The sequence below is a fragment of the Micromys minutus genome, assembly GCF_963924665.1.
Source record: "Micromys minutus genome assembly, chromosome: 4".
NCBI classification, from domain to species: Eukaryota; Metazoa; Chordata; class Mammalia; order Rodentia; family Muridae; genus Micromys; species Micromys minutus.
Genome location: NC_137973.1, coordinates 20,457,326 through 20,482,644, shown reverse-complemented (window position 1 = coordinate 20,482,644; position 25,319 = coordinate 20,457,326). Strand labels below are relative to the sequence as shown.

At 37.8% G+C, this 25,319-nt stretch overlaps 1 pseudogene across 1 annotated transcript; it reads left to right on the top strand.

Moving 5' to 3' along the window:
* Positions 1-255: 255 nt before the first annotated feature.
* On the top strand, positions 256-24,377 carry LOC308419628 (BCL2/adenovirus E1B 19 kDa protein-interacting protein 3-like; annotated as a pseudogene). The gene is made up of 2 exons: positions 256-424; positions 23,788-24,377. The product of its transcript is annotated as a BCL2/adenovirus E1B 19 kDa protein-interacting protein 3-like (transcript).
* Positions 24,378-25,319: the final 942 nt, after the last annotated feature.

Below are 25,319 nucleotides of genomic sequence, written 5' to 3'. Positions count from 1 at the left end.
TTCAGGCTGTCTAGAACAAAGGTTCTCAATCTGTGGGTCAAGGGCCCTTTAGCAAACCTCAAACTCCAAAAGGTATTTACAGTATGATTCACAACTATAGCAAGGTGAAAGCTATAAAAGTAGTAGCGAAAATAATTTTATGGTTAGGGGTTAGCACCACATGAGGAATTGTATTAAAGGGTCACAGCACTAGGAAGGGTGCGAACCACAGATCTAGAAGCATTTGTGGAAGACAGTGAAGGAGCCTGATTCTCCATGCCCCTGCTTGATGCTGCACATCTGCCTTACTGCAGACGTGATGCCACTGTTGTGATGGAATTGGCAATCCAGACTGAGTTCTTGAGCTTAGAGGGAGCAATAATGATCGGCCTTGGGCTGGCTGTTCGAGCCATACTCGCCTTTGGCATCTTGTCAGCAGCACCTGGTACATGGTGGATCCAGCAGACGATGTCACTCTTGTTTCGTTAATGGGGTAGAAAAGTCCAAGCCTTAGAGCACAGCTTCCGTTCTGGTGTTTCCCCTCCTGACCTTGGTTTTTGTTACTTATCTGGAGTTATGAATGTTTCCATGGGTATCTGAAAAACTATTTGGCCTTTTAATGCTGTAATTTTTTTACTCAGTTCTTTAAGAAATGATAAGTTTTGATAGATAGATAATAGATAGGAGATAGATATAGATACATGGTAGATAGACAGACAGATAAATAGGTGATAGATGATAGATAGGTGATAGATATAGATACATGATAGATAGACAAATAGATGAGAGATAGATAGTATGTATGTGTATATGCATATAATGCTAAAAATAAGACATCATAAATTTGAGACTTGAAAAGGATAGGGGAGGGAGGAATAGAAATTATGTAAATATGGCATTCAATATGACATTCTAAACCAAAAACAATAAAAAATCATTCTCCTTTCAGAAAATGGTAAGTCTTGTTTTTTCACTGTTCACTGAGTACGACTTATAGTTGATATTTAATCTCAACCAGGAGTTTCTACCCACCTTTGATCATTCAGTTCCCAGATAAAAACCACACAACTTTTATATTTATAATAAACCTTAATCAGCAGCTTGTTTTTAAAAGGCTTTTAAAACGCTGGAAAGATATCTACCCTCTCTGCTATTATGTCTCCTTCCATATCAATAACCCTGAGATGTGACTTGGTGTGGGCTGTTCTTACTCCTGCTGTCCTGCCCACATGGCAAGTTCTTAGGCTCCCTTACCCTGTGGTATATTTGTCTGCCCTGTCTATGTCCTTGCGGTCTCTGCTCAGACCCCAAACCCAGAAACCCCAATCCCACCTCTCACAATTCTGCCCAGCTTTAAGCTGCAGGCATCTTTATTTACCAGTCAGGGATAACTTGGAGGCAAGGTTACACAACATCACTTGTGTATGCTCAGATTTTCTCATTCTTGGGGGAAACCAGGCCTTGAGATCCAATATTCAACATTATAATACATAGCAAAAGATCAACCCTCAAAAAGGACAGAATGCTCCATCAACATGTCATTGTGTGAGAAAATTAAAGTTCTGCAGCAAATGCATTTTTTAAAGACCCAAATTTAAGGAAACATTGGAAATGAAAAGTCAAGGGGAGATAAATTTCATAGAAATCCATAAAGGAGAATTCCAACACATAAATTCTAGTAAACTATGTGCCTGAGCCTTGAGCTACACAATCATAGCTTAGATGCCAAACATGCCAGCAAAGACTAAATAAGTAAATATAACTCTACCGGACAACATAACGTGAAGAACAGATTTATTGTATGAGTCAATGTTCCCCCCCCCAAAAAAAAAAAAACAATTACAAAGCACAAATACCTAGATTTTAGTTCGAACAAAACAAATAAATTTTCAGAACCCAACTATATGCTGTGTATAAAAAGCTCAGATAAAATATAACAGCACAGATAATGAAGAGTTTTAAACTAATAGAAAAGAAGATAAACGCAGTAGAAGGAGGGAGACAAAGTAACAGGACTTCTAAAGATGTATATGGCAAAATACTATCCATTATGTACCTAAAACATACTTACATATAAGTATACTTATATTAAAATGTAGTTATATATAACATAGGTTTGCTTGTAAGTCTGCATGTGTAAGTAAACGAACATTTCCATCTGTGCTGTCAATGTTTCCTCCCAGAATCAAAAACCTCTCACAAAAATACTAGCATCAGGCAAGGGGCTCTTTTGAGTTGCTGATCAGGGTTGTCAGTGAACCTTCTAAAACATTATAGGCTATTAAAAATGGTATTTGGAAAACCTCAAACAAATATTATTAATAATCTCAAATTTTTAAATCATGTAACATACAATTTTATACCAGAAGTCATTACCAAAACTATATCCAACAAATATTCAGAAATTATGGAACTCACTTTCAAGTAATCTATTGATAAAATAATCAGTCAAAAAGAAATAATATAAAATAATTTGAATATGATGAAAATGAAAAGAGAACACACACAAAGTGTATGAGATGCAGAATCCAGAGTGAATGACATAATAGTGAATATTCTATTAGTAATAGAAAGATACTAAGTCAATGAAGGTAAGTAAACAAAATCCCTGATACACAAAATAAAGAATATATGAAAGGATACATAAAAGCAGAAAGCATGGATATGTAAATATCACAAACAATATATAAATCAATAAGACAGAAGTATAGAAAACTTTAAGTAATCCATTCTTAAGGCTGGTGTCATCCTCCCCAGAGACTATTTAGTACTGTCTGAAAACATACTTCTAGATGTAAAGCAACCATAGACTAAGCATGGTATTAAATATACTACAATACAGAGAACATCTTCCAAAAGAAAGAATTATCTGATTCAAAATCTCAACAGTCCTAAGTTTCAATCCACATGGGGATGACTATATATCGTATAGACAAAATATAAAATTATAAGATAACATCAACATATTTAAGCCAAATATGCTTTTATTTGTCTTAAATAAAACACATTAAACAAATTTCTTTAAAGAGATGAACTGATAAAGTGTTTTTAAGGAATCAGCATGTTTATTAGTCTCATGTAACTAAAGAGATAAAATCCATTGTTCTCAGAATTTCTACTAAGAAAATAGTAGATGCGTACTGTTAAATGGGCAAATACTATAAGGTACCAAAGGAAGAAACAATGACAGAGCTGTCTTCATGATGGGGTGGGGCAGGGGCCGAAAACATTTCACAATTTAGTGCTGTGTTGCTAAAACTAGACAAAGAGATTGAAAGAAAAGTAATACCTCAAAATGTAAAGGAAAATTTAGCACATTTTCTAGGCCATCATATACAGAAAATGATGATCCAACATATTCAAAAGCAAAGTTTTTCCTGGGAATGAATATTGGTTTAGCATGTTAGTTACCTTACAAACAGACAAGGGATAAATTGGAGACAAGTGAGGGATGGGGGCTGTCATGGTGGAGTTGGGCACAGGACACTGGTAGTTTCTTTTGTGCAGAGGGAAACACTTTAGATTTCCCTTTATTTTAAAAACCAAAAAAGCCAAGAATATGAGTCTTTCTTCTTCGTGGATAGTCCTGAGTCTGACACCGATTTGGCTAGCCAGCCTTATTATGGCAGAGTCAAAGAAGGAGGGAACATCATTTATATTTTAACAGTGGGTGGTTCCTGAGTAAGCTCTCTTGTTTCTTGCAAATCTTGAAAAAGAAACCTCCCTGCTTTCCATCCTCTGTCTTCTCCAACCTTCCCTCTGTGTTGTCTGAGATGGCCTCATTTCTGCATGCACAGTATTAAAAGTTGTCACAGATACCTAGAACAAAGTTTACATTTCTGACCATACTGAAGTACACAATTCAGTAAATTAAGTGCCCTAACACTGTTGACCCGCCATTACCAGAGCATTTTGTGTATGAAATCCACTACTGTCATTTCCCCTTCATTTTCATCAAGATGGAAGAGAGGAAAACAAACGGGAGGCCTACCCCCAACCCCCAGGCAGCTAAGAAGCATGGTCATTCTAATCACAGGTGATGAGCCCTCTATCATACAGAAATGTTTACGTTTTATGGGGTCCTGTTGATTAGTTGCTGTTCTTAGTGTTTGTGCTGTTGGTGTTCTGTTAAGGAAGTCTTTTCCTGTGCAACAGGGCTCAAGGTTATCTATCCCCTACTTTCTCATTAATCACGTTCAGTATGGCCTTGTGTTGAGGTAATTGATCCATTTAGAGTTGAGCTTTGTTCAGGGTGATAGGTGTGAATCTATTTGCATTCTTCTTTTTCTTTACTGTATTGGATATATTTTATTTACATTTCAAATGCTATCCCCTTTCCCAGTTTTCCCTCCATAAACCTACCACATGAACACCCCTGCTTCTATGAGGGTGCTCCCCAACCCACCCAACAAATCACCTCTTCCCACCTCCCTGACCTGACATTCGCCAGCATTGGAGCATCTTGTCTTGGCAGGACCAAAGGCTTCTTTTCCCACTGATGCCCAACGAGGCCATCCTGTGCTACATATGCAGCTGGAATCATGGGTCTGTCCGTGTGTAGTGTTTGGATAGTGGTTTAGTCCCTGGAAGCTCTGGCTGGTATTGTTGTTCTTATGGGGTTGAAAACCACTTCAGCTCCTTCAGCCCTTTCTCTAACTCCTCCATTGGGGATCTCATTCTCAGGTCAATGGTTGGCTTTGAGCATCAACCTCTGTATTTGTCATAATCTGGCAGAGCCTCTCAGGAGGCAGCTACATCTGGCGCCTGTCAGCATGCACTTCTTACCACCAGCAATATTGTCTGGGTTTGGTGGCTGTATATGGGCTGGATCTCTAGGTGAGGCAGTCTCTGGATGGCCTTTCCTTCAGTCTCTGCTCCAAGCTTTGTCTCCATATTTCCTCCTATGAATAATTTTGTTACCCTTCTCTTTTTACCAAAAAATTTCTATTGGAAATTCTCTGCATTTATATTTCAGATGTTACCCCTTTTCCACAATTCCATCCACCCTCACCCTCCCATTGCCTCTATGAAGGTGCTCCCTCTCCCAACCACCTTGGCGTTTCCCTACACTGGGAAAAATGAGCCTTCACTGGACCAAAGGCTTCTTTCTCCACATCCTCACCAGTGTCTGCTGTCACCTGAATTTTTTATCTTAGCCATACTGAATGAATAGTGTGAGGTAGAATCTCAGGGCTGTTTAGATTTGCATTTCCTTGATGACTAAGGATGTTGAACATTTCTTTAGGTGCTTCTCTGCCATTCCACATTCCTCAGTTAAGGTTCTATGTCTAGTACTGTCCACAATTTTTTAGTAGGGTTATTTGATTCTTTGGAGTATGTTATATATTAGCCCATGATCAGATATAGTATTGGTAAAGATCTTTTTCCAATCTGTTGGTGGCCATTTTGTCCTATTGATAGTGTCCTTTGCCTTACTGAAGCTTTGCAATTTTATAAAGTTCCATTTGTTAGATTCTTGATCTTAGAGCATAAACAACTGGTATTCTGTTCTGGAAATTTTCCTCAGTGTTCATGTGTTTGGGGCTCTTCCCCACTTTCTCTTCTATTAGTTTGAGTGTATCTGGTTTTATGTGGAGGTCCTTGATCCAATTGAACATGAGTTTTGTTCAGGGCAATAAGAATAGATCAATTAGTATTCTTCTACATGCTGACTGACAGTTGTACCAGCACCATTTGTTGAAAATGCTATCTTTTTACCACTGTATAGTTTTAGCTCCCTTGCTAAGATTAAGTGACCATAGGTGTGTGGGTTCATTTTGGGGTCTTCAATTTTATTCCATTGATCTAACTTCCTGACTCTGTACCAATACCATATAGATTTTTATCACTATTACAATCAAAATATCACTATTTGCAGATGATATGATAATATACATAAGTGACCCCAATAATTAACTCAAACACATTAGTAACCTTCCTTTACTCAAAGGACAAATAGGCTGAGTAAGAAATTAGGGAATTAACACCCTTCACATTAGTCACAAATAATACAAAATACTTTGGTGTTGCTCTAACCAAGGTAGTAAAAGATCTGTATGACAAGAACTTCAAGTGTCTGAAGAAAGAAATCAAAGATCACAGAAGATGGAAAGGTCTCCTATGCTGCTCATGGATTGGCAGGATTAATAGAGTAAAAATGGCCATCTTGACAAAAGCAATCTAGGGATTCAATGCAATCTCCATCAAAATTCCAACTCAATTCTTCATAGAGTTAGAAAGAGCAATATGCAGATTAATTTGGAATAACAAAAAAATCCAGAATATTGAAAACTATTTTTGGGAAGGGTCCCTGGGAGCTCGTAAGAGTGAGTCAACTTTTTCTACTCAAGTTCTACCTCGAGAAAAGCTGCACAGAACTCTCACAGTTAAAGCAGTGGAACTGAACGGGGGTGCACACTTCAGGCCCAAGGCCAGACCTGGCCCAGCTGCATCTGGACAGGTGGCCTTCCCATGCACAGGTTTCTGGGAGCACTTTGAGAGACCTATTGATTCAATTGCATATGTAGCTGAAGATAGCAGTGTTTGGCATCAATGTGAGAAGAGGCTTTTATTCCAGAGAGGGTACGTTGTCCTAATGCAGGGGAATGACAAGGCAATGGGATGGAGAGGGGAATCTAAAGGGAGTGCACCTTTGTGAAGACAACTGGAGGGGGGATGATGGAAGCAGGATGGGGTAAAGAGATAACATCTTAAATGTAAATACAGAGTATCTAATTTTTAAAAAACATTAAAAATTGTATTGTTAAGCTTTGAGAAAAAATAAATTTTTATCAAAATGTTTTACAAATTATGGGATTATGCATATTTTATGATTGAGACATATAAATAAATTTCCAATTGGACTACCTGTTAAAATATGCAAAAAAGAGAAAACTCTTCTCAACAATAAAAGAACTTCTGGAAGAATCACCATCCCTGACCTCAAGCAGTAATACAAAGCACTCATGATAAAAAACTGCATAGTATTGGTACAAGAACAGGAAGGTAGATCAATGAAATAGAATTGAAGCCCCAGAAATGAATCCACTCACCTATGGTTACTTGATCTTTGACAAAGGAACTAAAAACACTGAATAGAAAAAAAGACATTTTCAACGAATGGCACTGTTTCAACTAGCATTCAGCTTGTAGTAGAATGCAAATCGACCCATAGTTATCTCCTTGTACAAAACTCAAGTCCAAGTGGATCAAAGGCCTCCACATAAAACCAGGTGCACTGAAACTAATAGAAGAGAAAGTGGGGAAAGCCTCAACCACATGAGCACTGGTCAATGACTTATGCTCTAAGATCAAGAACCGCCAAATGGGACATCATAAAATTGCAAAGCTTCTGTAAGGCAAAGGGTACTATCAATAGGACAAAACAGCAAACAACTTATTGGGGAAAGATCTTTTGCCATCCTACATCTGTTAGAGGTCTAGTATCCACTATATATAAAGAACTCAAGAAGTTAGACTTTAGAGAATCAAATAATTCTATTTAAAAATGGAGTACAGAGCTATTTCAACTGAGGAATATTAAATGGCTTAGAAGTACCTAAAAAAATGTTCATGTCTTTTTATTGGGGAATTGAGTCCATTGTTGTTGAGAGATATTAGGAATCAATGATTTTTATTTCCTGATATTTTTGTTGTCAGAAGTAGAATTATGTTTGTTTGGCTACCTTCTTTGGGATTAGTTGAAAGAAGATTACTTTCTTGCTTTTTCTAGGGTGTAGTTTCACTCCTTGTGTTGGAGTTTTCCATCTATTATTCTTTGTAGGCCTAGATTTGTGGAAAGATATTGTGTAAACTCATTTTTTTCTGGAATATCTTGGTTTCTCCTTCTATGGTAATTAAGGGTTTTGTTGCATATGGTACCCTGGGCTGTTATTTGTGTTCTCTTAGGATCTGTATGACTTCTGCCCAGGATCCTCTACCTTTCTTGGTCTCTGTTGGGAAGTCTGGTATGCTTCCAATAGATATGCCTCTACATGTTACTTAACCATTTTTTTATTATTGCTTTTAATATTCTTTCTTTGTTTCGTACATTTTGTTATAGGAGAAATTTGTTCTCTGTTCCAATCTATTTGAAGTTCTGTAGGCTTCTTTTAGGTTTATGTGGCATCACTTTAGATTAGGGAAGTTTTCTTCTATAATTTTTTGAAGATATTTATTGGCTCTTTAAGTTGGGACTCTTCACTCTCTTCTATACCTATTATCCTTAGGTTTGATCTTCTTATTGTTTTCTGAATTTTTTGGATGTTTTGGGTTAGGATATTTTTGTGTTTTGCATTTTTTGACTGTTGTGTCAATGTTTTCCATAGTATCTTCTGCCCCTGAGATTTGTTGAGGTGATTATTAAAAAAAAGTAATATCTTATTTCTTTATTGTGGAGAGCAGGTGTGGCAGCAGTCCAAAGATGGCACTTGGGACTCCAGCCTAGTCTTGTGACTAGCACTTGACTTCCTCCTGCCCCCCACCCCGAGATTAGCCACTCCCATTTTTCACTATCTGCTTAACTCTGGTGTTAGCTGATCTTGCTGATTCTGATGGTGGCCTGACCCTCCTGTAAGCCTGTGTGTCAGCATTCCTGGGAGACTAGGTTTCTACCAGCAGGGTCTGGGTAGAGAGAGCTGTGGCACAGGTCACTTCTGGGCACAGACAGAAACAGGAAGCTGCATTTTTCTACATGTAGCATTCCAGTTGACTGATATAGCAGTTCTCAGCCTAATGCTGTGACCCTTTAATATAGTTCTTCATTTATGAAGAAATTTTATAGATCTCCAACTATAAAATTATCTCATTGCTACTTCATAACTGTATTTTCCCATTATTATGAATCATTATGTAAATATCTGATATGCAATATATTTATATGCAATCCCCAAAGGGGTTGAGACCCACAATGAGAACAACTGAACTAATACTATTTGTTGAAGATGCTCAGTTTTTTTTCCAGTGTATATTTATGGCTCATGTATAAAAATTTAGGTGTAGAGTTATGCATGTATAGCTCCTCAGCTATTGATTAACATGTCTGTTTGTAGAAGTTGGCATTTTTCTGATGATATTTTTCAGCCTTTAAAATGAAAGGAAGTCTGACCTTTTCTGATGCCATAGGTAGACTTGAAGGATATTATGATAAGTGAACTGAGCAAGGCATAGAAAGACACATTAAATGTTACATGCTTACATGTGGACTCTTAAAATGTTAAACACATAGAAGCAGAGACTACAGTGGTGGCTTAGCCAGGCTAGCTGGAGCTTGTGGGTGCACAAGTCTTTAGGGAAATGTCAATGAATGAACAACCAACTTAATCAGGAGTAATAAGTTCAAAATGCCTTCACCATCATGGATACTCTAGTTAATAGTAACATATCCTATTAAACACTGCTAAAAATAGATTTTAAGAATTCTCACCAGAATAATGTACACAGTTCTTATCTTGATCTAGATTTTCTGAATATGCATACATTTCAAAGTCTGTATGCAAAAATACCTACTATTTCCTCTGTCGGTTAAATAAATAAATCTATGAATATAAAAACCTTCTGAAAGAGACTACAATAAAAATAATATAATCTCACACTGCCATCCTATTTTTTAAATACCTCACCCTTTGTGTTGCAGTCCTTATGTGGCAGGTTGTGGTCAGATTTTCTCTTATGCATGACAACCTTCCATAAAATTACAGCTTTACCCCCCTCTCTGCCCCCAGAGAACCTTTGTGTTCCTGAGAGAGAACTGTGGAGGAATCCAGTGCTCCATTCTGTGGCACTGACATGGTTGAAGTTTTAGTGTCTGGACACAGTATTTACAAGTATGAGTTAGTCTTGAGCTTTTGACCACTTTAGGGTCAAATCTTTTTATAGCCATTTGCCTGGGGCTTATGTGGGCTTTAGAAGAGCTAACATGAGGGTTAAAATGGCTATAGAAAATTATCCTTCAAAGGGTTTGCTAGATCCCATGAAGTGATAACAACAGAGGAGAGAAAAATCCCTCCAGACTCCCAAAACCAACCAGTGCTACAGACACTAGCAACTTGCTTATCTACATGTTCTCCTGATGCCCAGGAAACATCTTAGTTTTTAATGACAGTTGTAAGGCTGTACAGTGATGGTTGGGTTGAAGGATGAAAATGGACAGTGTTGATGTCTTTGCTGTGTTTCAGAATGAGTTTCAGACACTTTAAAAGGAGCCATTGGACATAGGCATGGTTGATAAAAATGATTTGGTGAACTCCTCAGAATGTGCTGATTCATCTGTTCTTTCCTTCTGCTCCCTTCAAAGAGCAGCAGGAATGAAATCATGGGGCTTTGACCTACTTGGTTCCACCATAGAACTGGGAACTATTCTGAGAATTTTCTTCCTTGAATGCAAATCTCCTGCTGTTGATTTGTGGTTTGTTTCTCTGCACAGGATGTCAGGGACCTCCCAGCTGGTTTCCACATGAGATTCAGGACAAAGTGAGATTCAGCACCACATGGGATTCTGTCATTGACTTGGTCCTGGGAAATGGGCAAAGAAAGTACTGTCATGTTCTGAGAAATGTACCACTTCTACAAGCCTAGATTGTCTAAGTCAATCACCCATGTGGCTGCTGCTGATGTAACAGACATAGAATGTAATGCAAAGTTTTAAGACAGTTACTGGTTTTTAAAAGGAGCCATGGACATATGTATAACTAATATGGAGGATCTGGCAAGTTCTTCAGAATGTACCAGTTCATGAGGTTTTATTTCCTATCATTGCAAAGGTCAGTGCACATGCATGTACGCACACATGAATATATTCTAAAATAATGATTAAAAGTGTAGTATAAATAAAACATGTCTAGAATGTGTTCCTTTACTACAATTATAAGTGTGTACTATAAATAGTTAATGAGATTCAATATGACCTCACATGAATGAAAAGGTGATAGATTGCCCCCCCCCCCAGTCCTTCCAAAAACATGAGAGTAGTGAGCTGCTATAGCAGGAGTGACTATATCTCTGTCACATTATAGGTCTCTTCCAATTACATTACTGTCTTTTAAAAGCCTCCATTTATGAAGACCATATTGAACTAAAACCTCATTGTGTGGGGCCTGATTGTTATTGACAGTTTGTCTAGGAGCAAAAGGAAAGCAGGCAAGACCTGTCTGGTAGCTTGTCCTTCCATGCCCACCAAATTCCTGTGTTTCATGTTTACTTTCTACTTTGACAATCAGCAAAAAGCAAAAATGGAGAAAACAATATGAAGAGGCACAGGCATTCATTGTGAGCAAAGACACTGCTTTCACCAGACATCAAGATCCACACTGTCAGTAATCGATTTGTTTATTTATTCCCGAGTCTCTGAACTCAAGTGACCAATCAGTTATAAACAATTGTCAAAACTTGTTTATTATACCAATAATTATCTGACCAATCTTACCTTGATTTTATTACTCCATATGAAAAACCCAACCCTTTGGTTGTACAGATGCCATCACATGTGGTCATAGCTAAACCTACTTCTATTCCTTTGCTTTTACATCCACATCCCTGTGGCAGAGACAAAGGGACTATGCAGACTAAGTGCACATGGAGTCCATACACAATGGGTCACTGTGCTGATGTCAGTGGCAAGCACGAGGAAGTGTAACTATGCCCACCTAAGACAACCCCACCAAGGCCTTGTCAAGTTTTCTCCATGTATATAGCCTCCGTGAAGAGGTATTTGGCTGATCTTTTCGATATGGGAAGATATAAGGTCTAAATTCCTGAACTCATCCAGGAACTCAATATTGACATTAGAAATATTAAGTATAAACTCTCAGTTTCTGTGTAAGCCATTCCCTGGGTTTAGCCACCCTTCTCAGATGGTTATTTATATTATGGGCTCAGGACTGAAATGACTAACAAGTCCCACTCACATTCATTCCTGGATGTGATTGTCACCAACTAACCTGTTCCTCTGGGAAGTCGCTCACTTCACCTTTTCTCTCTGAGTCTTCCTACCAATCTAAAGTGAGACACTAAGACTCATTTTCTATTCTTTTCAAGAGAATATAAAAATAAATGAGGTACAGAAATGCTGCACAAGCAGTTGAGCTACATAAATGCATCCAGAGAATTGGCACACCACCATCCTTTTACTCTCTTGTTTGCTAAGTTTTGCAAGCTGATTTGTGGGCAAATATGCTCTTCTCCATCTCCCATCTGGGAACAATATATCAAATGACTTACAACGTTTTAATCGTGTAACACAAGTCTACTGTTATGAGTATTTTCTTTAAAGGGTTACAGATTAAAGGAGAGAGAAATGACAGTGTCCTCATTTAACAGTAAAATGGTCTCTAAAGAAGTCAGAAAAAGCTCCAATCTCAATTATTATCACTGAATTGTGTTTATTAAGCAGTATGTGGTGTGCTTTCAAGAAATAGACTAAATAGACAGATGAACATACACAGAATTCTCAAAAACCAGAACAGACCCTTGGTTGAAAAGCCTAGTTTCTGTGTAGTTTACCAGGCTCTTTTAATGACCCTAAGGCTATAGATAGGAAATCTTGGCTCTGACACACAATTCCTTATTATTAATACTATCACTGTTTTTATTGGCACCATGGGTGGAACCCAGGGCCCCATGCTTGCTATGCTCATGTTCTATTTCCATGCTAATCTCAGGCACCCTTATTTGTTATTGTGCTCTGGGTCCTTGTCCACGATTGAACATGTAACAGCTGCTACCTACAGCTTCATGGTTTTTTTTTTGCCACAGAGGCAAAGATGTGACATAGCTTTGGACCAGGAGCTCCTTGAGAGAGCTGCCACAGTAAGACAATGGCATCCTATTTAAGCTAATAGAAAGTGGTTTCAGTTCTCAGAAAGCTCTAAGACTATGGTGGAGAGACAGATCTCAAAGACAGTCAGCAAAGTATTTAGGAGCATACCTGGACACTGAGTCTTAGGAACCTGAGTATAAGATGGGGTAAAGCTCACCAAAAGACAGACAGAGACCCAGCTGCAGGAACTTAGTACAAGCTACAGGACATGGGTGTTGCCAGACTAGGCTAGAGTGTGTCAGGGTCTGGGACTTGCATGGTCACTGTACTTGTTCAAGGCTGAGCCAAGAAGTTCGAGCATTTCCAAATCATCTGGAGGCCCACATTTTGAGGTTTTTAAAGGCATCTTTCAATTTGAGTTCTTCCCATATTACACATATATGTAAAAAATTAAACAATGCAGAGAAGTTTTACAGTAACAGAACTGTAAAAGTAATTAACTACTAGTATAACAGTGTTCCCATCCTACCCATCCTATGCACATGCCATCATTTTAAACACTGCTTTTGGGTACTTTGCTCTACTTTCTAAGACAGAGTTGTGGATTTGGAAGAAATGATCCAGAAGAAAAGGGACGTTAGAGAGGCTAAACTCCATCATATATAGATTCAATTACAAGAATAAAACATGCATGTCAAGGACAAATACAAAGAATTCCATATTATCTGATATAGAAAATATAACCAAGAGTTCTTTTGGAAATAGTAAATCGTAGTATGCCAGCCTTGGGAAGAGTAGTAGAAATCCCATGCTGTAGTTTAAGGAGCCAGCAGGCAGGTAGAGAAAGTGAGAAAAAAGCAGTGAAATGACCATAAGGGGACAGGGCCTGAAGTGGGCAATGTTCGTTGCTACCAGTGCTTCCTCAGGGGTGGAGATTGGGGTTGGAATGAAGTGGAGAAGGGAAATGAGCAGGCAGAGGAGCAACATGGTTGAAGCTTGGTGCACAATAGCTAATTTCATCTTAAGGTCAACAAAATAGAGCTAGTTTTGTCCAAGAGATATATATTAGGGCAAACAATACCTCATAATTAAAAAATATGATGCTACCACTCCAGTTTCTGTCCTTGAATTTCTAGTTGCTTCTTGTGATATCTGCCTATGTAAACTTCCAAGGCACTCTGTTTTTTCTCTGAGGAAAACAGAAATTCTTGATGGCAATGTTTTTGCAATGGAAAAACTAAGAAAACAAAGCCAGAAGAAAATAAAACCATTTCAAAATTATATTTCCCAATTCTATTACTGCATGATATATGGGACAAAATCAAGAATGGCTATTTGAGACAATTTTGAACATTATAGCAAAGTACTGATAAAGTTCAAATTATGGCAAAATCAGCTTTAAAAATTTGTAATCATACATAATGGACTTCATTATGTCATATTCATATATTTACAACATTATATTTTGTTAAAATGTACTCATTGTAAGTGGATGAAATTTATTCCAAATAAATGAGTATTTTCTGCAATAGCTCTTAAAGAACCCAAAGCCATAAACATTTCTGTTCTGCTTCTGTGTATTCCAGCTTGTGCTGACTAAGACCAAGGAATAGCATTCTCAGCTTAAAAGAAAAAAGAGCAATGTGTTGTGGTTCCTGGGTAAACGTTTTGCAGGGGAGCACTTGTTTTCAACTAGATGTGGGTCAATTCCACTGACAAGCTCTTGCGTATAATTAACAATCACCACAGATACCCTTGCAGTAGAAATGCACTTGACATTAATAAACATTAAACTTCCTTCAACTCCCACAAAATGACTTGCTTTTGTAGTGATTTGGACCTCAGAAAGAAAGAAATTGGTTGTGTAGTTTGCCGTATTAGTACAGAATTTTAGCTGCTGATAGTTCTGAATTTAAGATGTCTTTTTAAAGAGGGCAAGAGTTAACATTGTGGAGCCCTTATACTGTGAAATGCTCTACTCTAAGTATTGCATATGGATGTGTAACTCACAAGACAGGCCTTATTAATGGCACAATATTATTGCAAAGAAACTTGGGATTCTAGTCAGGTCATAAATGAGACCAAATTATGGCTCCCAAGTAAGTCTGAATCAAGTGTTGTGTTATTTTGTTATGCTGCCTTTCATCTGCAAAAACAAATCTGTATATTGGTATCATCATCCCTAGTAATTATTTTTAAATTGTAAAATAGCAATCTATTCTATAAAAAAATGGAAGCTTTTAAATGAAATGGAGTTAACTTGTCATCTCGTAATAAAAATGGTATCTATTAATATAAATTGTTAATTCACATTTAATGATTGTTTATTTTCAGGGAAAATAATTTGTCAATATTACTAATATAATACAATTTTAAAAGTCACTTCTCCATTATACTAGCTATGTTTCCAGCACTTAATCCACAGATATGTGGCTATTGTGGGTATAAAATATTTGCCTTTTGTGTGTTTGTATGTTGTTAATACACATCCATGGGTCTCTGTGTAGAGGGTGGAGGTGACATCAGATGTCTTTTTTAATTGCTTTCCACCTCATTTTGTGAGAAAGAATCTTTTGCTGAATCATTAGTTCAGCTAGATGGGCTAGCTAGTTAGTTCCAGGGATTTTCCTGCCCCATCTATCCCAATCCCAAGCTCGTGGGTACATGTGTCACAGTGCTCATCTTTGATTCAGTGATTGGGATTCAAACTGATATCCTTATGTTTGTATAGCAAGCATTTTCCAACTGAGACACATCTTTAGCCTCTGATATAAAATATTTTAATGTCTTAGGAAGTTCTGCTGGAGAATAATAGTCCAGAATGTTCACCTTCTATATCTACAACTGTCTTAATTGGAGTTACTCTTGCTATGATGAAACACCATGACTGAAACCAACTTTGGGGGAAAGTCAATTTCATTTTGACTTCCACATCATTATTCATTATTAAAGGAAGTTGGAACAGAAACTCAAATAGAGTAGGTAACTAGATGCAGAAGCATTTGCAGAGAAGCAGGAGTGTTGTTTACTGGCTTGCTCCCAATGACTGTCTCAACCTGCTTTCTTATAGACCCCAGGACCACATGCCCCTAAATGACATCACCAGCAATATGCTGGACCCTACCCATAATTCATTAAGAAAATGTTCCACAGGCTTTTATACAGCCCAGTCTTATGGAGGCATTTTCTCAATTAAGATTACCTCCTCCCAGATGACTATAGTTTGTGTTAATTTGACATAAAACTAGCCAGCACAACAAACAAGTTAATAACTTGTCTTTGAATGCAGCCATGAAGTAGAAATCCATTTCACTGATAAAAACCAAAAGCATGGGCCCATCTTCAAAGTTGTGGAGCTATAAGTAATTAAAGCTTGCATATTTCTCCTTATAAGCAACAGAAAATTATACACGGGAAAAATAAATCTTAGTTGGTAAGCTGGTAGACCAGTAAGCTTTTTTGCAGGGATACAGATCTTCTTGTAAGGTGATGCACATTTTGTATAAAAGATTCTTGATTCTGCTAAAAGAAGAGCAACCCAGTTTGATGAAGAATTAGGTAGCACCTAGAATTTAAGAGTGAGAAAAATATTTTACAGCAGAGGATGTTTTGAAGACTTCTGAATATGAACTGAGATCTCATAAAAGGGGGATTTAGGGTTCCTAAGAGAGACTAATGGGATATTGGAAGAGATACATCAAAAAGATGTGGTGAAAGAAATAGATCACCTAAATGTGGAGAACAAACAGCACCAAGGTAGGCAGGGTGAACATAAAAGAACAGAAAAGCTTGTGGTATGGTTCTATAGGTTCAGAAGTAGATGAACTGGTACCAATGCTCTTAACATGAAGCTAGAGGCTCAAAAATCTAAGGAAAATACCTACTACTATTGTGGATCCTATAGAGCCTGGAGCTCTATGATACCAGGACTAGAAAAGGATATCTGCTGGACCAGTAACCTTTCTGTTCCAATCTGAGTCTATGCTTAGTGAATGGTGTCTTAGCACATTGAGGGCAGATCTGCTCCATTCAATCCACAACATTTCAGAAGGCATAAGTACTTGAAACAAAGCACAAATTATCTAGATGTCCCTTTCAGATTTTGGATCTGTGTCCACTGAAGCAACAAGAAAAAAATAACTCTCTATGAGTCATCTGAGAATTCCTTAATCCAACCAGGATGACATGCAAACATCACCGTATAGACACCTACCTTGTCTATCATTCTGGTGGACCGAGTAGCCTTTGTGTCTCTAAACTGGAGAAAGAAAAAACAACAACAAAACAAACAAACAAACAAACAAACAAATGATGCTAGGCACTTGATTATTAAGAATCCCAAAATGTGAATCTGTAGGAATTTGTGTTATGTTTTTCATTAAACTTTGTGCCAGGGGTGTATTTGGATCTCCTGTGTATTTGGTTAAAGAAACCAACAAAAATTCTGTGGTCTATACCACTGGATATCCTCTCTTGTCTCAGGAAAGATGATTAGGAGAGTATTCATTATTTATTTATTTGTTTGTTTGTTTGTTTGCTTATTTATTTATATTTTGTGCATGTGAGTGTTTTTTCTACATTTGTGTGCAATTGTGTGGTGCCTGATGAGGCCAGAAGTTGGATCCCTTGGAACTGGAGTTATAGTAGATTTTAACCCACTATATGGGTGCTGTGAATTAAAGCTAGGTCCTCTGCAAGAGCAACCATGCTCTTAAACACTGAGCCACTCCCACTTCCCATAATCGAAGTTTTAAGGGCTTCATTATCTTTAATTTCTTAGATTATTTCATCTAAATGCCAACACAAACTAACAAAATGAAAAACGTACAAAAAGACACTATGAATGTTTGACAGAACTGAAGAGTGGGGTACTCTGACATTTCCACAGATCCCAGGATAAGGGCATAGGACTCAGAATTGTCCACAGACCCAAGATGTCTCATCTAACACAACAGCTTTAATGGTCAGTCCTTCACACTGAACCATCTTTCTTTTAGGTTGAATTTCATGGACAGGGTCCATGGATCCCTGGCTGAACAGGAAAACACTGTGTAGAAAAGACTGGCCATGAACTTGTGGCAATTGGGTTATGACCTCCTCAGTGATGAGAATACAAGCTATTCTCAACCAGCCATTGCAACTTTGGATCCGATCTGTCTGGGGAAGCAGGAGTCAGCACAGATAGGGTGCCAACTTAAAGGTGAAATATTTAGGACATAATGCTAATCTTGACCCTGCCAGTCTGCATGTATAGTTACTGAGGGAAAATATCTATTTAAAATGAATGTCTGTGGTCTTGTTTCATGCGTAAAAACAAAATAAAAAATGAAATCCTCTTGAAATGAAGCAGAAATCATGAGAACCAACTGCTCTCTGCCTCTTACAAAGCCACACCTGTTCTACAAATCGCTGTCAGCCAGGAGGGTCACCAATAGGGCTGCCATTATTGTTCTGTTCATAGTTGCAGGTTGGAGCATTTGGTATGTTCATAGGCGCATTTCAGGATATAAATGGAATTTATTGGTCACTGGAGAAGAAATATACTCCAAGGTCTTGTTAGTGGGTAGAAAGAGCTATCTCTGCAAGCAAGCTGGCATGCCGAACTGTGGAAATGATCTGTATGATGAGCTCTTCCTTGGGCATCGCAACGTAGTCATCAGGACATGATTACACTTTTGGAAGTTTCATGGGTACACTGGGAACCCACTGCTTGCCAAACACTGATTGCTGGCTGGTACTTGAGAAAATTGGGCTTGCTAGTCATAAGGAGGATCATCACTTTCCTGTTCAGTCACCTCTCCATAAAGGAAGCCTTATGCTCCAATGAACCTATGTTGTCAAATAATCTTTCCAGCTTTAAGGAAGGGACAGAAAGCAACCCTAACACAACACTAGTTCGGCGTTTGCCTTTCACAACTCCTGGGAACATAGCTCCCAGCAGACAGAGCTGTGTCATCCACACTTTTACGTATCCCATTACTCCAGAGATAAAGTCGGCCCCAATTGTGCTGGAATGGCCATCTGCAGGTGGAAAGATATGTCAAAGAGCCAGGTACTTACATTTTTATTTTGATGACTCCAGGAGTAGCATCCTTTAGCCAGCAGGACAAATTCTAAGTTACTGTTACCCACAAACACAATTGGCTCCACATTTTCCTGGGAGACTCATGGCAACCAAATAAGTGAACGAACATTCTGTCACTTCTCATATCACACAAAGCCCACACACTGCTGTTGCCCTGATGACACATCCCCTCTTCTTGATTTTTATGTAGGCTAGTAAAAATGTAGATGGGCAGAGAAATCAAGGACATGGCTTCCAAGGCAGCAATTAAGGCCACAGGCATGACTACCCTTAATTATAATGTTGGAATGTGACTGACATGATCAGTCCCTGTGGGCTTTCTTTGGGTCACTTGCCAATCAGAAAATGCCACATCACATCCATCACAGAAACAAGGGGCTTTTTGCTCAAATGAAAATGGGTGTTTAAAGAAGCCAGCAGCCCTCAGGTTCTGTGGTTCACTAGTCATGCAGAACCTTGAGACCACTGCCGTTGCTTTCCCGCTGTTCTTTATAAAAAGGGAAAGGAGTGCTCTTGACAGCTCTTGAATGACACCACGTTCATCTCTGATGTTCTTCACCATACTCTGTATAAGAAAATGACTCTTTCAGAAGAAAAATCCTCTCTCCTAGTTGGAAGTATGCATGTGAACTTGGAGGCAGCTAAGCGTTTCAAAGAAAATCCTTTTTTGTGTCACCTGTAACTATATAGTTTTAATTTTAAAATGCCACCATCATCTGCCTTTTTGAAGTCTCAGATTTTTAGCTCATTTGTCAAAGTGTGACACATCAAAATCACATTTGAAGATCCGACATTCCTCTCATCCCAAATGTCAGAACTCTTGGAATTTGTCTATTTTTTCAGGCATTAACTGGATAGATAAATATTACATGTAGGTCTAATTATGAAAATGTATATATCATGATTTTCCATGATTTAAACCTTATACTTATGATAGTTGTGTGATATATGTTAGTGTATAATATTTTAAAGATATTTATGTTAATATAATATGTTATGGCTCATTCATTTTAGTTATAGACTTAATGAATACATCATACAATATTTAAGCCATATTCTTTTTAAAGAATATGAAATCCAGGTTTTAGTTTTGGTACCATAATGCAATAAGTATCATCAAACAAATAAACTATATGTATACAGGAGATTTCTCTGGAGTAAATGCCTAGAAATGGAATAAATCCATTTCTGGGTTGATAGCTTGGGATTATTTCTCTGGAGTATGTACTTCATGATGAGATTGGCCATTGTAGGATAAGGTGTCTGTGTGAGAGCCAAGTATGTAGTTCAATGACAGCACCTGCCTATCAAAAGCTGGGTCTTGGGTTCCTTCTTCAGCACCGAAGAAAGAGAAAGCCAGCATTACTTACTGTAATTTATATGGAAGTCACTGTTTTTTCATTTTTCATGTTTTTATTTTTGCATGAAGTATATTACTTTGCTGATGTTCATCTGCCACTGACTTTGAAAAGATGCACTAGGTGACCTCAGAGAAATCTTGTCCATGATATCAGCAGTTCTGCATTTTCAAGATAGTGTTCTTTGTGTACAAAACAAGTTAAAAATCAGAGACATTATATTTATATGTTAGAATAATCCTTGAGTTAACAATTAAAACAGATTCTGAAGCAAGGAGAAGTATATCCATTGCCAGATGGTCTATTTTCCATTTGATGAATAAGATATGTATATATTAGAAAATGTGTTTATTCATGTGTGCATGTGTCCATGTGTGCTCATGCCATGTACGTGTTTGTTTGTGTGTGTGTGTGTTTGCACATGTGTGTGGTGTGCTACAGTGTATATATATATATATATATGTGTGTGTGTGTGTGTGTGTGTGTGTGTGTGTGTGTTCATATAAAGACAAGGAGAAAATATTAATACCCTGTTCCAAAACTCTCTGTCTTTCTTCATGAAATATGGTCTCTCATTAACCCTGTAGCATGCTAATCTTTTTCCTAAGTTGACTAATCAGCAAGCCCCAGGAATCTACCTGCCTATCAGTGCGGTTACAGGGGTATGCCACCATGCTTGTCTTTTTATATGGGTATCAGGGATCCAAGTAAGATCTTTGTGCTTATTCAGCAAGGATTCTCATACACTGAAGCATCTCCCCAGTCCCCAGAGGACTATTGTAATGGAGCTATATAAATCTGCCATTAAAGACTGTAGTTTAGGTCAGAAATTCTCAGTTGTAAGTCAATACTATGAAGAGGTTAGACGAGTTTTATGGTTGACTGAGATTTTATGTCCTGACTATTGTGTCTCTATGCTATGGTTTTCTCACTGAAAAATTTAAACTATGCTAGTTTCTTCTCTTAGGGCTACTTTGAAACTTAAATAAAACATGCTGCATGCAAAACTTGTAACAATATTTGGCATATAAGGATCACTCAATTAAATGTAGCTATTATTTATTTAAGAGGACCAAGTTATCACGTTTCCTTTCATGTGGCAGTCTGAAAAAGAAATCTAAGCCTGAGTATGATGACCCACGGAAGAGAGTTGTGAGTTTGATGAGTTTGGGCAGTGTAGGGAAGCTGTCAAAAAGTACACTTGGGTTTTCTTGTACTGTTGTTGTTGTTGTATTCATTTGTATAGCTTATCCTGGAGAACAGTATGAAAAATAAATTAGTTTAACCTTTTTACATATACCTGTTCAGTTCCACATCTCCACTGTGGAAGAACCTTCTCCTGAATGACAGGATGTTCTGCTTTCACCGGGTGTTGAATTTCATGTGCCATTAGCACACTGGGGATGTCCCTTTTCTATTTGAATGTCTTTGACAATTTTCTCATATTGCTATAGATTTTTAGGCACCATGCCTGAGCTGTAGTCTAATATATAGCCCTGATGCGACGCTTCCATGTCAGCCAGTAAAGGTTCCTGGCTATCACCTTTTCATGCATTGCCTCTGGCCTCTTTATTCTTCTTTTCAGCATTTGAATACCTCATACACAGGAGCTTTATACCTTTCCAGATAATCACTCTTCTCAGAAGTTTCAAGCAATGGCCGTGTTTGCGTGCATAGATTTCCTTTTGACATATCTCCTGATTAACATTTTAATTAACTGTATAATTAATTCAATTAAAAGAGATTTGTAGAGCTGTTAATTTCTCATAATTTATTTCAACGGGTTTATTGAGATGGAAACAACATACCACATCATCCATCCACTGCAACAATGCAATTTAATGGTTTTGTTATATTCACAGAGTTGCATAACCATAACGTCAAGATATATTCGGAAGTTTTCACCATCAGACAAAAATGATATACTGATTACCACTTACTTTCCAAATCCCTCAACTCTTCCAGCCCAGGTCCCTCTAAGGTGCTGTTGGTCTCTGTGTCTTTGCTCATTATGGGTACTACACATGTACAGAGTCACACAATGTCAGCGAATTCTTTCAGTTAGCACGAGGTTGTGAGGTTGTGAGGGTTGTTTGTTTTACAATGTATAAGTACTGAACTCTTTTCTCCTTAGTAATAGTAATTTTACGTATATATTGCATTTGGTTCAACTATCAGTTAACTGATAATTTTTCTACTCTTGATTATTATGAAATGCCTCTCTCTGAATATTCAGAGTTAAGCTTTCTTGAAGCTAACTTGTATTACTCTTGAATATATGTCTACTGTAGAATTTCTGAATTAAAGTTACCTAGGTTAACTCTAAGTAACTTTCCACCTTACATTCCACAAGCATCCTATGAGATTCCCAGCTTCCTCACGCTACACAGTAATGTGTCTCTCAATATGTTTCAGGTATAAGATAGCAGTGTGCTTTATCTTTAAATTTTCCTTTTGATCTGTAAAAAAAAAAAAAAAGAAAAGAAAAAAAAGAAAGAAAGAAAAAAGAAAATGCATTTCGGTTTTTTTCAGAAGCTCTCCATTGTAGCAAGTAACTTTAAAAGTCTATTTTAAAATGGCAACACACAGATTCTCTATGTATCTATTTTTATTATGCTTTTCCTTTAGCTTTGGTTTGGTGATCTCTCTCAATATCCCTAGTAATTTTTGAATGAAGTCTACATAACATTTAAAATAATCCGTGTTATGAATGAACTTTCCTGACACGTGGTAAGATACAAGTGATATTATTGAACTTAAATATGACATCTTGGTTGGGTGTGGTGGTGCATGCCTTTAATTCCAGCTCTCGGGAGACAGAACTAAGAGGATCTGAGTGGAAAGACAGTTTAGGCTTGAGTTTCTGATCAGTCTAGGCCATTTACTTGAATTTTACCTAGGGAAATCTAAAAGATATGCAGCAAAATAGATGGATGAATCTATACATATGCCATATATATGTATATATATATATATGTGTGTGTGTGTGTGTGTGTGTGTGTGTGTGTGTGTGTGTGTGTGTGTGTGTGTGTGTGTATTGAGCTGCAAGCTTAATGTATTCAAACCTCCACTGTATAACCTTTCCTACCTTGTGTTTTTCTCTCTCTGTGGAAATATTTTGCTGGGTGTTCTGTTTTGTTTTGTTTCTGTGCCTTTAAGACTAATTATTATCTTCTCAAAATTGACAGGTGTTCTCTCTAGCTTCTCAGTCTTATGATTGATTTAATTTAGTGTCTAATGGACATAGCATAGATTCACCATTAGGACATTAAAGATGTTAAATTGTGGAGCTGAGGATGGATGTAAATGTTATAGACTAACATATACTTAAAATCTATCCTGATAAGTAAGTGACAACCATAAAAATGGAGGCAGAAAGAGAGAGGATATGAGAATTGAATGTGATAATTGCCTCATAGATATTGTCTAGGAGCAAAAATTGTTATTTTTAAATTAGAAAGAATGGGTTGAAGTTTGAAACAAACAAGCAAAAAAGAAAACAAACAAATCTCCCCCCCCCCAAAAAAAAAAAAAACCAGGAGTCCCATGTCACCTGGCCTCAGAGCTGAGTGTACAGGCTGTCCTGCTACCTCTCGGTGACCGCCTCTCAGGCCTGTCGCAGTTTGGCTCTGGCTCCTTTGCTGAGCTACCACGTAGCAGAGCACAGAGCAGGGAAGAGAATGTGCAGGGCTCCTGGGCAGAACTGTGCCTCAGCAATGGGAATCTATAATCTATAATCTATAAAGGTGACATGGAAGAATACTGTTGGGTGGCAGCATGAATCTGGACACAGTAGCTCTAAGAGCTCTCACTGTGACAGCCCACCTCGCTCCCAGACACCACAAGATACCAACAGAGCTGAAATAGATACTCACAGCTTTGGTGAGAAAAACAGCACTATCTGAGGAAGACTATATTGGGAGAAGAAGATAAGCTGAAAGTATCTTGAAGAAAAACTCAGGTTGGATATATGATTGGTCATGTCGGCCAGAAAATATTCCCCCGAAGGAGCTGCTTTTTAGACACCCGAAGTGCACAGCTACTCTCTGCACGAGAAACACAAGCTTTATGAAGAAAGGGGGCATTTTCTCAGCAGACTTTCTGAACATTTTCCTCACATCTGTTATTGTTCCAAATGCTGGCCATTGGCTTGGGGACCTACATTGGATGGCATCGGACAACTTCCATTCGAACCTTTTGATGAAGATTTGGGTCTGACTTGTGTTTACATAGTGAGGATTCTCGTTTGAGCAGCGACAGCTAATTGAAGAGCCAGCATGATCCTTGGGTGTCTGCATTGTGTGTGTTTGTTTGTTCTGAAAATGTGGTGTTCCTGATTTAGTAAGACAGAATAGATTCTTATCGTGGCTTTTAAGTATCTATAATTCGTTATATTACTTATAATTGATCCTATGGGATCAATTAATAAGCATGTCAGACTGATGCCTATTGTAGCATTTATTAGTAAATTTCTTTGAATATCATATATAAATAGTATAAATAATTTTAATGTAGTAGCAATGGTGTATTTAAAAATGATCTGTAATCGTAATCCAGTTAAGACACTTTACACTTCAAAGGAATGACTAAGTGACATTAAAATTCTTAAAATGTTTTCCCAAAGGAATATTGTGGCCTTATAATCAATCCTATTACACAGTAGAAAACTAAAGGGTGAGGAGTTATCTGTAAAGGCCTTGTACTTTGTGAATTAAGTAGCACGTAGAAGCCGAAGTAACCCACAAACCCCACTTCGCAGTTCCCCCTTTCCTCCTTTGCAGGATGAGGATTCCAGCCTTGCTGTCTGCCATTACCTTGTGTGGTCAGTTTTGTGTGGGTGACTTTATCACTCTACTGGGTCAAATTCCACTGTTGGTACTTAAATTATGTATGGTTTTAAAATCAGCTACGTTGTAAGCTGTCTGCTTTAAAAGACTGGAAATGAAAACAATATCTTTGCCAAATAACCTTTGGAGAATGCTGGGTTTGCATATGTGTTAATCAGTATCTGAAGCTTCTGTTAAATCGGGCCTCCTCACAGTCTTCTCTTTTCTATGGCATGGTTTTAAAGCCTGCTTTCTTTACATGCTGCATATATTCTGTTGTGTTTGTTTCATTGTCCCACACGTAACGCCAAACAAGA